Genomic DNA, 15,419 nt, shown 5'->3' with positions numbered 1-15,419 from the left:
TTCAATGCCTTGGTTTGCTAAAAATATCAATTTTCTTCCTTTAGGAGATTTGCCAGCTCACTGGAGTACCGAAGACAAAGGAAAGTTTTTGAACGAAGTGAAGAACTTTTACTTAGATGACCCTTACTTATTCAAAAATTGTCCTGATCAAATATTTCAAAAATGCATTCCCGACAATGAGGTAAGTAATGTCATTAAACTTTGTCATTCTGAAGCATGTGGGAGTCAATTCTCATCAAGAAAGACGACTGCAAAAATCTTACAATGTGGATTTTATTGGCCCACCATGTTCAAAGACGCATATGTGTTCTGCAAAACTTGTGAAAATTGTCAAAAGTCAGGATTCATTTCAAAACATAAGGAATCTTTAGATAATCTTTTATTGACTTTTGAGGCATATCCTGGTGGAGATGTGCATTGTGCATTTCATGACTTATGACTCCATTTTCATAAAGAACATGCTCGACTTAGTCTTGGGAATCTGACTAAAAAAGACCCTGTTTGCCAGTTTTTAAGAAAACTGGATGGGAAGCCTATCCCCGACCCATAGAGGGCGTTTAAGCCGTTCTTGGACGTAAAACCAAGGGAAGATGTGAGCCACAATCACAACTACCTGTACATACATGCTTTTTCAAAATAAATAATTAATAAAGAGAGAGAGAGAGAGAGAGTTTGTGAGACTACAGCTGGCCTACATATAGGTGGTATGATTGCATTTTCACTTTTTCGTCTATAAATTCTTCTCTTCCTTCCCTTCATTTCTACTCATCCCATATATTCATCAAATATAGAAGTGTGTAGAAATGGCAGGTTCCTCAAGTCATCATATAAGAAATATTTGTGTTTTCGGTGGATCCAGTTCTGGGAAAGAAAAGGAGTTTTTAGAATCAGCAAATCATCTTGGTCGGGTACTAGCTGAGAGAAAGATTCATTTAGTGTATGGGGGAGGCAGCCTTGGGTTAATGGGAGGTGTGTCAATGGCTGTATTTTTAGGAGGCAGTCAAGTTTTGGGGGTTGTCCCCAAAGCTTTAGCAAATGGGGACATCATTGGAAAAACAATTGGAGAGGAACTACAGGTCCCAACAATGTCTGACCGACTGAATACCATGTTTAACCATGCTGATGCCTTCATTGCCTTACCAGGTGGTCTGGGCACATTGGAAGAGATCTTTCATATTTCATCTTGGGCCCAACTGCACATTCACCATAAACCTATAGGTTTGTTAAACGTTAATGGTTTTTATGATAAGTTGCTGTCTTTCCTTGATCAAGCTGTGGAACAGGAATTTCTAACATCTTCGGCACGACGAATCATAATCTCTGCTGCTACTGCTGAACAATTGATTGACCAACTACAATCTTTCATCCCTGTCATTGATCCCTGCATGAGTCGTCTAGATTGGTCAACTAAGGAAAGCCGTAAAAAGCTTAGATTAGATTTGAGCCTTCATCTGTGAAACCATGTGTCTTTTGGTTTTATTAATAGCATATTATTTTGTTTTGTTACTTCTTATGTTTGTTTAAGTGTGTTTCAGGTTTGTCATTGTTCGCTGTTTCAGGTGATGTCTTCTATACTCTATCTTTCTACCTTAGGACATTGAGGACAATGTCTCGTTTTGGTTGGGGGGAGAGGGTAGTAGTTATTAAAAAAAAAAAAAAAAAAAAAAAAAAAAAAAAAACTAACCAACTAACTGTTTTTGCTATTATTAAAACCATTTGACAAAATTGTTATTAGGATGGCAGAGTATGGAATCAATTTTATTGACTCTAGAGACGCATCTTAGTAAGTTTCATTACCAAGGTCTATCATAATACTTCTTGAAATATTCAGGTTTACAAACTCTCACATTGTTATCACTTGATTTTGCTCCTATACTCATTTAACAAGTATTATTAAACCTTCATTTTCACACACACACTTTAACATATGATTGTGGGTTGCACATTGGATTATTACATTAATTATGTTCTTTTGTTGAAGGTAACAACTAAGGGAAAAGGATAGTATATAATTTGCAAAGAAAAAAAAAAGAAAAAAAAAAGAAAAAAAGAAGAAGATAGTATTGATGATAATAAAACGTGGATAAGTTTGGTTTCGTAGCCTCCCTAACCTAAGCAATTAAGCCCGAAGGGGTGTTTTAACACCTAATACCCTAAAGTCAACTGACTTGGGAGCTATTGGCCCAAAGCTTGTTACATGGGTTAAGGAGAAAAGCTTAAGGGAATCAAACATTGCACTATCTACGTATCAGTATCTGCAACCCGAGTTGTTAAGCTCGTAGGGGTGTCTCAACACCTAATGCCCTAAGACCAACTGGTCTAGGAGTCATTAGCCTAAAACTCGTTACATGGGTTAAAGATACATTGTGTTTTAAGTTGTATGTGTATATAAATAAAAAGAAAATAAAAAGAGAAAAAAAAAGAAAAAAAAAAGAAAAAAGAAAAAAAATCCCAACCCAAGGAAGTTCACCTTAAACATTTGAACATAATATTGTTTTCTTCCAACAAAAGCCCCATCATCTATGTTTTCATTGAGCACACAAAAAGAAGGTTTATTAATATCTTGTTTACGAAGTATGAAGCAGGAATATAAATTTAATGAGAGTTTGTTTATCTGGATAGATTAATGGAAGTTGAATGATGAATGCCTTGCTTTGTGGAACTTGCAAATTGTTTCTCTATTTTAACACTTTAGATTACTAGGGACTAGTAATAAGCTGGTTGGGGGGTGTGATTAGTACTTAAAAGTGCATGTTTATCAAGGTTTTATATCATCATTTTGCACTTGAAGTATCAATAACTCCTTAACTAAAGCATGTTTTATAATAACAAGTTTGATATTATAAGATACCTTAATTTATGGTAAATGCTCATTTTAAATGCAGGACTATCACATAAATAAAAGGATTGATTGATGAGTTTAAGCATTGAAAGTTAAAGGACAAAGAGATGGCCAAACTTAGAAAAGAGATGTCGGTGCAGTCCAAACCGGAACATTGCTCGGTAATTGGATCATATCTGGAGCTCTAGATTTCGGATTTAGGTCCACTTTATATGGATGGAAAGGTAAGACAAAAGCCTACAACTTTCATGAGGAGCCCAAGATTTGAAAAGGTCGTTTTGAAGTCCAAATTGAAGGAAACAACGAAGAAGTCCGAAGCTGTCCTGCAGCCCAAACACTATTTAGTGTTCAGCCCATATCTTGAGTTCTAGAAGTCCAAATGACCTCATCTTTTTTTTGTTGGAAAGCTAAGACAATTTCCTAGAACATTCTTGAGGATTCTGGGCAAATTATGATGTTAGCAATGACGTCTTGATCAGACAAGAAGATAAGGATTGTTATCTAGTCAAGATGTGGCCACCCACTCATCAATTAGTCAACAAATCAATAGTTCCAAATTTTGGCCTATAAAAGGAGGCACTTACCATGTATTGAGGCATCTTGGTGTTCAGATCAAGATCATGCTCTTGCTTTCTCTCTTTGTATTGCTTATGTTTTGCTTTCATTAATATCAAGTTTATGCACTTAATTTCCTTTCCTTTACTTAATTAACTTCTTTCTCATTTATGTTCTTACCTTGTTCATTTATGTTTCTTTCTTTCATTATGTTTAGCTAAGTTAATTATGTCAAGGTGAAAAGGGTACACTAATGGTGTAAGAATAAGTATAATATAAACTTAACATGGACCTTAACGTTGGATACTAACATGTTTTATATTTGTTATCTTGTTCACTTTTAATACTTTGCTTGTTAAATGGTTAATCTAGATTTATGTTGTATAACACTTGGTACAACAAATACTTGGTACTTTCATAGCCCATACTGTATGGTATAACCGACACCTGAGCTATGAAAGGGACTTGATTTGTTGTTAACATAAGTTATAATCATGAATGCCTGCCAACATTTACAAGTATTAGCTTTATTCGAATAAGATAACTAATGTAATCATGTTAACAATTTATAATCTGATGGGAACCTCCTTTATGTGTGATTTCCAATTGAGTAATAAGAGTTTATATTATACTTGTTTGAAGTACCGTTAGTGGATCCTCTAACCTTGACATTCGTTTTTATCATTGGTTAATCCTTACATTAATCTTCCAACTCAAAGTTCTCATTAATTTCTTCATCTTCTTCTATTACTACTACTACTACTATTGTTATTATTATTATTGTTATTGTTGTTATTTACATTCTGTAATATATCCCTTTGATCTTTTCATAAACTCAGTATATAGGCTGGAAACCTGTGACCCGGTCTTTTGGATCATTCTCAGGTGTAACAACGCCACGTACTGAGTATTGTAATTACTATTGTTATTATTGTTGTTGTTGTTGATGTTGTTTTGTTATTTATAATTTATACAATTAACCTCTCTGTGGTTCGACCCCGGTCTTGCCGGGTTATTTATTACTTCGACACTCCTGCACTTGGGAAAAGACATCAAGCTTTTGGTCGTGTCAGTACTACAAAGAAACATGATTCTATTTTTGTGGTTGTTGACCGCTTCTCTAAGATGGCCCATTTTATTCCTTGTACTAAGACCACAGATGCTTCCAGAGTTGCAAAACTCTATTTTGACGAGATTGTCAAGTTGCATGGCCTTCCCCAAACCATAGTCTCGGATAGGGATGTTAGATTTACAAGTTATTTCTGGAAAACCCTTTGGCATATGGTAGGAACCAAATTGAAGTTTTCTACTGCTTACCACCCCCAAACTGATGGTCAAACTGAGGTGGTTAACAGAAGTTTGGGAAACCTCTTGAGGTGTCTAGTGAGTGATCATAATAGCTCTATCAATAGGTCAATAGGCATGAGTCCCTTTGAAATTGTACATGGTTACAAGCCTAGGAAGCCTTTAGATCTTCTTCCTATGTCCCTTAATGCTAGAGTGTCTGAGTCAGCTGAATCTTTTGCACGTAGAATTCAGGATTTGCATATTGAGATCACTAAACAGATTCAAGCAAGTAATGCGCAATATAAACTTCAAGCTGATTTACATAGATGACATAATGAGTTTAATGTTGGAGACTATGTTATGATAAGGATTAGACCCGAACGATTTCCTTCGGGAGCTAATCGAAAATTGCATGCACGTAGTGCTGGGCCTTTCAAAGTGCTACAACGGGTTGGTACAAATGCTTATGTTATTGATTTACCACATGATTTTGGCATTAGCTCTACATTCAACATTGAAGATCTAGTTGCATACCACAAACCACTTCCAATTCCAAATAACCCATTTGAGAAACCACTTATCTCCCCTACTGATGATGTTATTGAGCCCTCTATCCCTTTCACCTTGACATCAGCACAAAAGGATAATATTGATGCTATTCTGGATGAACAAGTTGTTTTTAACAGGAATGGTGAGGTTCAACGGTTTCTAGTTCGCTGGGTGGGTCGACCTGACTCAGACTGCACTTGGATTACTAGAGATACTTTGCAGCAACTTGACCCAGATTTTTGGGAGTACTATCAGAGTCGGCCAATGCTACACTCGACGGGGTCGAGTTTTTCCAACCCCGAGAGAGTTAGTGGGGACACCAGGCCCACACCACCGATTACACGAGTATATGGACGGAGATGGCGTAGGATGGCCCAGCCTGTCACGCTTTGGTTGGGAGACTAAGCCCATGTGGGCCTATTTCATTGTTATTTTATTTAGCCCATTTGGGTCTGCTTATTGTTATTTATTTATTTAGCCCACCTAGGCCTGCTCATTGTTATTTATGTTAAACAGTTCGATTTGATGGGCCGAGCCCAAATAGCAGGATGTTTTAGGGTTTACTTTTAGGGTTTACTATTTATATGTTCTTTTGTCATTTTGAGAGATACTTTTGATGATTAATGAAAAATTGCAGAATTTGCATATCTCCAATCTCCTTTCTTCCTCTTCTCTAGCTTCTTTCTTTCCCTAAAGCTTCTTTCTTTTCTTGTTTTAATTCTTATTCTTTATTGTTCCGCATCAAAACACGACTCTTGTCTTCATGTAAGGCTTCACTTCCTCCATTTACGAAATGATACCAAGATAGAGTGAATGGCGTGTTTGTCCGGAAGAAGAGAAGGTCTGGCATGACAAAGAAGAGCCTGTCAACCTAGCCAAGGAGACTACCTGAAACCCCGAATGTGGGTCCTGCCTCTATGTCCAGGGCATATCCCAAATTGCAAGGAACAGGCAAATCGTCCTTGGCTAACTAACAAGACTCTTATTTTCTTGTTAGGTCTCTTTTCCTCTTGTGTTCATCCTCAAAATGTGATGGTGATTAATGCATTTTGACATCCCCTATTTATAACCAACAAGAGAATAAAAATCCGATCCAGATTTGCTACATTAATGGCTCCTCCACAATCTATTTGCCTACATGACCTTTCATTTCTCATAATGGAATATATTCTCATTATGGCTGCAAAGACATCCAAATGCAAATTGCATTTGCTTCATGAACTTTTTGCTCAGTTTTTTCAACTACAGAATCATGACCCTAATGCTTATAATTAATGCTTTAAATCGATCTTGCATGGAAATGATGAACAACCTTTAGATATAGCTGCCATTTTTTCAAGTGATTTCATCTAAACGAGGATGGAAACTTTGGTTCGAGAGAGGTTTAGTTCCAGTAGTTGCTAATTTCATGGCTTCCCACTAATTATGCTGCTAACAATTAAATCGCAGTTAATTACCGGTAATTATGCTTTTGAAATATTCAAGTTCTGAATATTAGCAGGCATTAATTTCCCCAATCCTAATTAACGAGTTAAATAATGAATAAAAAATGACAAGAAGGGCGTTTTTCATGGTGGCTTGATTACTAATCATAAGTAATTGTCCGTATATGTGTTAGGCTCCATTGGGATTACGGATCAGTGCATTTCCTAAACACAATCTTAATTAGACCTAACAACAAACAAGATCAACAATATGCGGGTGGTTAATTACGTGTCACATATTCGATTCTCACCATCTTGCCAAGAGAAAGAACGGTGGCCAAGTGTGTCGCAACCCAAAAAAAATCCAAAGCGAAGCGCGGCATCGGGCTGGCGATTTTTTCTTGTTTTTGCGTTTGCTTTGAATTTGTTCGTTGGAGTCGCCACCTAGTAATTCATTGAGGGCTACTAGGAAACCTGATGTACTGGTCTTGTCAGAGATCGCGGGTAAGGAACTGGTTGTGGTTAGGGAAGGTATTAGCACCCCTAACACACCCTACCTGAGGTAAGCTGCATTGTGTTCTAATGTGATTTGAAAATTTAAAATATTAATTAAATTCTAAGGCTTGAATAAATTAGTTATTAAATCCCCGAATATATGTAAAAACTTGTTCTTACATTTTCATGTAAAATACAACTTGATTTTATTTTTCCTTGAGATATTTAACCATATTTAAGAAAAATTTAAAATATTAATTAAATTCTAAGGCTTGAATAAATCAGTTATTGAATCCCCGAATATATGTAAAAAACTTGTTCTTACATTTTCGTGGAAAGTACAACTTGATTTTATTTGTCCTTAAGATATTTAACCATATTTAAATTAACAATTAATTCCTTTTTTTTTTTTTATAATTCAATAATATAAATAAAAAAATACAAACACACACACAACTTTCTTTTTATTATTCATTTTTTTTTCTTTCTCTTTCTTTTTTTTGGTACATCAACATTACAAATTATAAAAAGTCAACTAAACAAAAAAAATACATTAAACAATTTTTACAATTACAAAAATTAGCCCTAAAACAATATGAAATTACAGGGATAGCCCTCTATAGTTGGAACAGTGTCAAGGAAGTTTTCTGGGCGCGGGAACAGTGGCGGCGCGTGGGCCTCACGCGCCACCGCCGGTGAAGACCAGCAAGCTGGTAGATCGGGATTGTCTCTTTCTTCTCTTCTCGTTCGTACCGGCAGTGCATCTCCCAGTCACCTGCAAAGTAAAACCAACAACACAACCAATTCCGGCTCTCCCTTTTTAGATCTGCCACGGCCTCTTTTGGGTCTGCTTCGTAGCAGATCAGCTGCTGCTGCTCATCCTCTTCTCCCTTGTTCCATGTACTAGCAGCAAGGAGTGCTGGAGGCTGGCAAACGGCGGTGAAGGAGATCGGCTGCTTCTTGTTTTTTTTGTATTTTTTTTGAAAACGAGCAATATCAACGTCGACTCAAATACGGAAAATCAATTATTTTGAAAATGACGCGTGAAAAGTCGAACGCATTCGAAAGACCCTTAAAAATTTTTTTAAAAAAATTTAAACGACGTTGAAAATGCTAAAATGACGAAAATATATTAAAAACATATTTTTTTTGGATTTTCTTTGTTTTTCTCTATTTTTGGATTTTTTGAAAATATATCAAAAACATGGGTCAAAAATTGGGTAGCAACAGATGCCCCCTCTTTACAATGCTTACGAAGCAAAAATCCTCGATGTTTTGCATAGTAAGCTTTGTAAAGAAAACAAAAGGAAAATGGTTTCATTATCTTGGGCGACCTGCCCACACACTCACACGGATCTATTTTCACGGGCGACCTGCCCACACATACTCACTCTGGTCTATTTTCACGGGCGACCGACCCATACTCTCCCAATGGTCTATTTTCACGGGCGACCTGCCCACACATTGGGTTTACCTGAGATCCCATCTGGCGACCTCATTCAACTGGAACGAAAATATTGTGTAACTCGGTTAACCTGAAATCCCATCTGGCGATTAGCTTTAACCAAAGCTACATAAGATCCCATCTGGCGACCTCATTTAATCAAAACAAAAGAAAGTGTGAAAAATGGTCTCATTGTATGGGTGACGAACCCCAGAAATATGATGGTCTCATTATATGGGTGACGAACCCCAGAAAAATGATGGTCTCATTGTATGGGTGACGAACCCCAGAAATATGATGGTCTCATTGTATGGGTGACGAACCCAAGAAAAATGATGGTCTCATTGTATGGGTGACCTACCCAAGTGGAAAGGAGGAAGAGTGGTCTCATTCTTTGGGTGACCTACCCAGGGGGAAGAATGGCCTCATTCTTATGGGTGACCTACCCAGGTAAAAAAAAGATGGAGAATGGTCTCATTCTAATGGGTGACCTACCCAGAAAAAATGATGGTCTCATTGTGATGGGTGACCTACCCAAGTGGAAAAAGGAAGAGTGGTCTCATTCTTTGGGTGACCTACCCAGGGAGAGGAATGGCCTCATTCTTATGGGTGACCTACCCAGGTAAAAAAAAGATGGAGAATGGTCTCATTCTTTGGGTGACCTACCCAAGATGGAAAAAATGTGAAGTGTGGTCTCATTGTAATGGGTGACCTGCCCAGAAATGGAAAAAATATGAAGTGTGGTCTCGTTGTAATGGGTGACCCACCCAGATGGAAAAAAAAATGATGAAGTGGTCTCGTTGTGATGGGCGACCTACCCAAATAGAAAGAATATGAAGTGCGGTCTCATTGTAATGGGTGACCTACCCAGATGGAAAACAAATGATGATAAGTGTGAAAAAATGGGACTTACCTGGCGAAGTCCTGAGGGGATGACAGAAGAAGGGCTCGAAAACTTGGTGCTTCCTGATAATTCCCGATCATAGGATTTGAAAACTCGGTGTTTCCTGACTGCAATGGTTGAAAACTCGAGGCTTCCCAATTGCAAGGTTGATCTTTTCATTTCTTTGGGATTTTCCTAATGGTAAGGTTCATCCCATCGTCCTTTTATTCCATGATCAAAATCAATTCTTTATTATCATCACCACAATGCTTCTTTCTCTTTCCACCATCTTGCTGGACCTCATTAAGGATTTTCCTATAATAATTCAAAAATATGTGCAAATGGTTGTTAGATGATATGCATGCATCCTTACCTGATTTGAAATATAGGTCCCCCCCTCCTTGATGCTCCATCGTCGTAGGGTGCCCTTGTTTGCATCCCAAAGCTTTCTTTGTTCTTCCGAGGAATTGACTCATTCATGTGCTAGCCATCCACTCAGCTGCAAATGCAATGCCCATCCCGGGCTGTCTTTGACAATTACTGCTCGTATCGCTCATCAAGCTTGGCAATGCCCCCAAGTGTGGTGTTGCTTGATTCATCATGAAGAATTTTCTCTCTTCGATTCTTCTGAGAATTATCCTTTGATTGATTGTATGCATCATGTCAACAACCCATCAAGATTGTTAATCGGTCATGAACTTGCCTTCGGTTGAAATACCGTTCAAGTATATGTGGTCACCACCCTTCATGGAACAACCAAGTCATCTAGACATGGATCTCATGCTTTGCAGTAAACATCTCATCATTGTAAGCGCGATGTATTTCTCTATGGATTCTTCTTAGGTTGTCAAATCAGATCGTGAAAATAACTGCTTTGGCATCATCAATGATGCCCATGTTATCACCCATATTCATGCGGTGAAGTGCGCATTTGAGCTTCAGAATAGATGGTCCCATAGTCAATCTTAGTGGTATGCATATGTTCGATGTTCATTCAAATGCATTCACCCGATAACATATGTCAGGAGTCATAGCCATGTTTTACAGGGTAACCCAAGATGAAGATATGAAAATATCCTTCAAGTGCAGCGTTGCTCATCAATTGCTGCTGAAGTTCACTAAATCACATATTGTCTTTGAACCACATTGCCCTTAATCGATCTGAGCATGCTCATTTTTCTTGTATAAACATATGGCTTTTATGATTGCCAAGAATGACTTTGATGAACTTTGATGGCTCATCATCTGATTCTTTCTTTGCCCCCAGCTGATTTGAAGGCTGTTTGTTTTTCTTCTAAAGGGCCCACTGTATTGCCCCCAGGTGGTCAACGTTTCAAGGAGTGTCGAGAAAATGTTGATGTCATTTTTGTCAAGGATTTTGCAAACTCAATAAATGTTCTTCTTTGTTTGACAATCTTTATTGTTCTGGAATCAAATCTCATATTTCAACGATCATGTCTATTCAAGCCTAATTGTTGAAATGAAATCAAAGAGATGTTTGTTTTTTGAAATTATTATATATATATATATATATATTTTTTTTTTTTTTTTTTTTTTTTTTTTTTGAAATTCAAACTTTTTTTGGTCAAACACCCAACACACTATTCAATGCAGTCCTTCGATTGTCTTGTATTTTGAAAACAGAGATGACCCGTTGTAAGATTGAAATGGTTTTTTTCCATGGTTCTTTGTGTCCACTTTAAACTCTGATTTTGGGTATATCTTTTGATGGTCTGTGATGAGGTGACATTTTTATGAATTTCAAAAACAAGATGCTCAGGCTTTATCAAGAAAGATTGTTTCTTTTCTTAGCATTTATTTTATCAGCATGCATAATAACCAGTAGCTTAATTCATGAAGTCACGACCCTTATGGAAAAGCTCTTCAAGTTTTGAGAGCGCCATTTATCGATTCAAATTGCTTGCTTGATTAAAAAGGGCTTTTAAAAGCATGTAATGCAGGCTATGGTTCATGGCTGTGAAAGAAAGGAATTTCAAAGGCTCAAAAGGTGTTTGAGGGTTTCAAAGACCTAGGATCAACATCAATTATTCATCGATTCTCTTTCTCTTGTTGTCATTGTAGAGAAAGTGACATATAACCTTGTTAATCTCAAATATCAGAATTCTCTTAACATAGGTCATAATGCAAATCCAACTTTTCTTTGATGAATAACCAATCTAAAAAAAAAAAGAAATTAGAGGCTTTATCCTGGACACACCAAAAGATATGAAGCATCGATTTTTCTAGTGTTGACTTTTGGCATTTATTGTCTTTTCTCAATTGAAAACTGTCTTGCCTCTCTAAGAATTGATAGGCATTTTCTTTTCATTTCCTTTTTTGCATAGCCTTCCTCAAAGTTTTTCTTGGATGGCCCTCAATCTATGGATTTTCTTCTTCTAGCCCTTTCTCAAACATTGGACTTTTGTTCTAAGCCTTCCACTTTATCCATTAATTATATCAATGTCTTCAAAATATCTCCCATTTGCCCCCAGTGTGGGGTGTGATCCTAGTCAGGGTTTTTAGAGAAAATAATCTATCCAGCTCAAAATGGGACTACAAGGGAGATAATTTTTAGAAAGTGACAGGTTATCAAAGATGGCCTTTTCTCATTTCAAGCAAGGTCGGTTAGAACCGATAAATTTTGACCTCATCTAGTGTAATGATTGGGACTTGTAAGAGTCATGATTCATGAGTCCATAACTACCAACTCCACTACATGTCATTATGCATACTGCTAAAACTTAGCTATATGATGTGTGGTTCAATTATGTGTGAGCTCAAAATTTGTTCGGTCACCTCATGTCATTTCAACAAGAATCGAGTCATTTCTGCAATCAAAATACTTTTAATCTTCAGGATTGATTAGCCTTTATCGCATGTTGGAGTTTGATCAAAATATTTTGTCAGAATAAAATGTTAAACATCTGTTGATTTCAAAACAACAAAGAGACAAAAGCAAGTCATGTTTCGTTAAAGGATGAGATGTGATCCCAAAACAAAATGCAGAATTCCAAAACAATATGATTGACTGTTCATCACCATTCTTGAATCAACTTTTCTTGCAATATTTGCGTTTTTCCAAGCATTTTCGATCACATGTCATTCTGAAGATGTTCGGGGAACAATATAGCCAATGACACCCTCCTTCAACGACTCCACTTGTCTCTTGCTCACCAACTTTCAGACTCGCTTCTTGAAATTCTAGCAATTGCTCAATTGAAACGGTTGAGGACCCCATCATGGCATCACATCTCTTGTCTGGATTGAACCACCCAGAAAATGATGGTTGCATGGGATTTGTCGGAGTCAGGTAAAAGTCTGGAATCTAGCAGATGCTGGCAAGTAAACTCACATGATAACTATTCACTTGAAATTCTTGCAACTATTCCATTGAATGGCCGAGAAACCCCATCATGGCATCACATCTCTTGTCTAGATTGAACCACCTGGAAAATAGTGGTTACATAGGATTTGTCGGAGTCAAGCAAAATTCTGGAATCTGGCAGATGCTGGCCGACAAACTTAAGTGGCAGAGGAATGTCCCATCTTGGCAAAGATATTTGAGCAATTGATGCTACCGTGAGACCTGGCTATACCACATAATTAAGGGTTCACACCGTCAAAGTCATCTTATGATTCACCTCTCATCATTGTTCTAGAATCCATGGCAGATCCTTCAATCTTTCTTCTCTTCATAGCTTGTTCAATTCTTCGGAAAATCCTCACAACATTATTTCAATCTTCCAATGTTGCTATGGTTGGTTGAGGATTGTTAGAAAACTTTGTAACAACTTGGTAATCTTGGCAGCGCCTAGAAACTTGTAGTATCGTCACTACCGACGTGTGGAATCACACATTGTCTCTATTGGAAGAGCACCTGATGAATTTGAAACTCCTTTGTCCCCTCTTCGAATTCCATCTAACAGTGCAGCAAACAAACACCTATAGAGGAAGTCCTGCTCTGTTGAAGTTTCAGTATTCTTCATGTTTTTTCAGTCTAGGCATGTCTCTTCTCTCTACTTTTGAGTTTTAATGCCGACATTGTTGGAGGAAAATCATAGATGATCTGAAACTACTGTATTCCTTCTTGGATTTCCCACTTGCGGATCCACAAACAGATTCTTGTTGAGAGAGCTCTGCTACGTTAAAGTTTCATGTCTGCTCATATTTTTCAGACCAGGTCTGGCTCTTCGACTTACTAAGAGGTCTTCGTGCTGAAACTGATGGGAGAAATATTTGTAGCATATGCAACTTATAAATCCCCTCTTGCATTCCCAACTTGCAGCATCATAAACAGATTTTTGTAGAAAGAGCTCTGCCACGTTGAAGTTCGACGACTGCTCATGTTTTCAGACTAGGCCTAAGTCTCTGACTGCTACAATGTTTTGTTCGTTTCTCTGGTGGAAAAAAAAAAATTTCAAAGCATATGAAATTCATACATCCCCTTTTTGCATTTTCCATTGGCAGATCCACAAATAAATCTTCTACAGAGAGCTCTACCACGTGGAAGTTCAGTGTCTGGTCATGGTTTTTCAGACCAACATCTTGCGCTGCTGAACTAGAATTGAGCTCATAATTGGGGTAACTTCAAAACAGACTGATGCACCATGAACATGAGGCTAGTAGTCGTTTGGTTCCATTAGATGATGTGGAGGCAATGAACATTTAACAGTGCAACTGGACAGGAAACAGGGTTGTCATTAGTTGATGACTGAAGGCATTGCTGTTGTTGTTCATGACTGAAAAGGAGAGGCAGCTTCAATTGGACGGTGGACAAACAGTGTTCCCACAGAAGACTGTGTAGACATTCTCTTTCCATTTGATGCTCAACACTTGTTCGAGCAGATCTGAGTCCAGCTATTTCATCTTTGATGCTCTCAAACTCAAACTGATAATGAGCCTCTATCTGATATCTTTCTTCACTTCTATCCTTTCTTCAATCACTTGCAGCACAGCTTGTGCGGGGGAACCTACTTTTCAACCCGGTACATGCATGATAAATGTATGAATATGTAATCTATATGACGAACTCACCCTTCGAGGGGTGACAATATGGTCGTAACTCTTGTATGATGGACAAGAATCGTGATTTTTGCCCAAACTCTACAATGAAAATTTTCGGAGTGACGGCCAATGTATCACCCACAAGTCTTGAGTTCAAGATGCTTCAAGAAGAGTTTGCTCAGATGCAAAACAATAGCACATACATCCTAAAGACATGCTCTATTCATTTTACGTGAGACAGGGTAGGTTTGCTACTTGGTCTCTAAAAGGGTCTCTTGTTGTCCCAGTGATCGCCTTCGTAAAGGCAATATAGGGGCCCAGCAGCAGTAATTGGTTGGCATGTGTCCAACTATTATCAGTCTAAGCACTCAACAAAGAGTTGGGGTTTACACAAACTTAAACCTTGACTCAAGTCATAAGGCAAGCTGCTAGTCCCCCACTTAACCTAAAGCTGATGTGTGCTTTCAAAAATTAAAACTTGTGATGCATGAGAGAAATATATACAATGCATGAATAAAACACAAATAAATAAAACAAAACACTCAAAAAAAATTGAACACGTCAAAACACAAAGCTTAGTCCGATAAAGTTGAAAACAATACCCGTCCCCAGCGGAGTCGCCATTCTGTCGCACCCCAAAAAAAATCCAAAGCGAAGCGCGGCATCGGGCTGGCGATTTTTTCTTGTTTTTGCGTTTGCTTTGAATTTGTTCGTTGGAGTCGCCACCTAGTAATTCATTGAGGGCTACTAGGAAACCTGATGTACTGGTCTTGTCAGAGATCGCGGGTAAGGAACTGGTTGTGGTTAGGGAAGGTATTAGCACCCCTAACACACCCTACCTGAGGTAAGCTGCATTGTGTTCTAATGTGATTTGAAAATTTAAAATATTAATTAAATTCTAAGGCTTGAATAAATTAGTTATTAAATCCCCGAATA

This window comes from Populus alba, chromosome 1 (genome assembly GCF_005239225.2).
Source record: "Populus alba chromosome 1, ASM523922v2, whole genome shotgun sequence".
NCBI lineage: Eukaryota > Viridiplantae > Streptophyta > Magnoliopsida > Malpighiales > Salicaceae > Populus > Populus alba.
Note: the sequence above shows the minus strand (reverse complement) of the source record.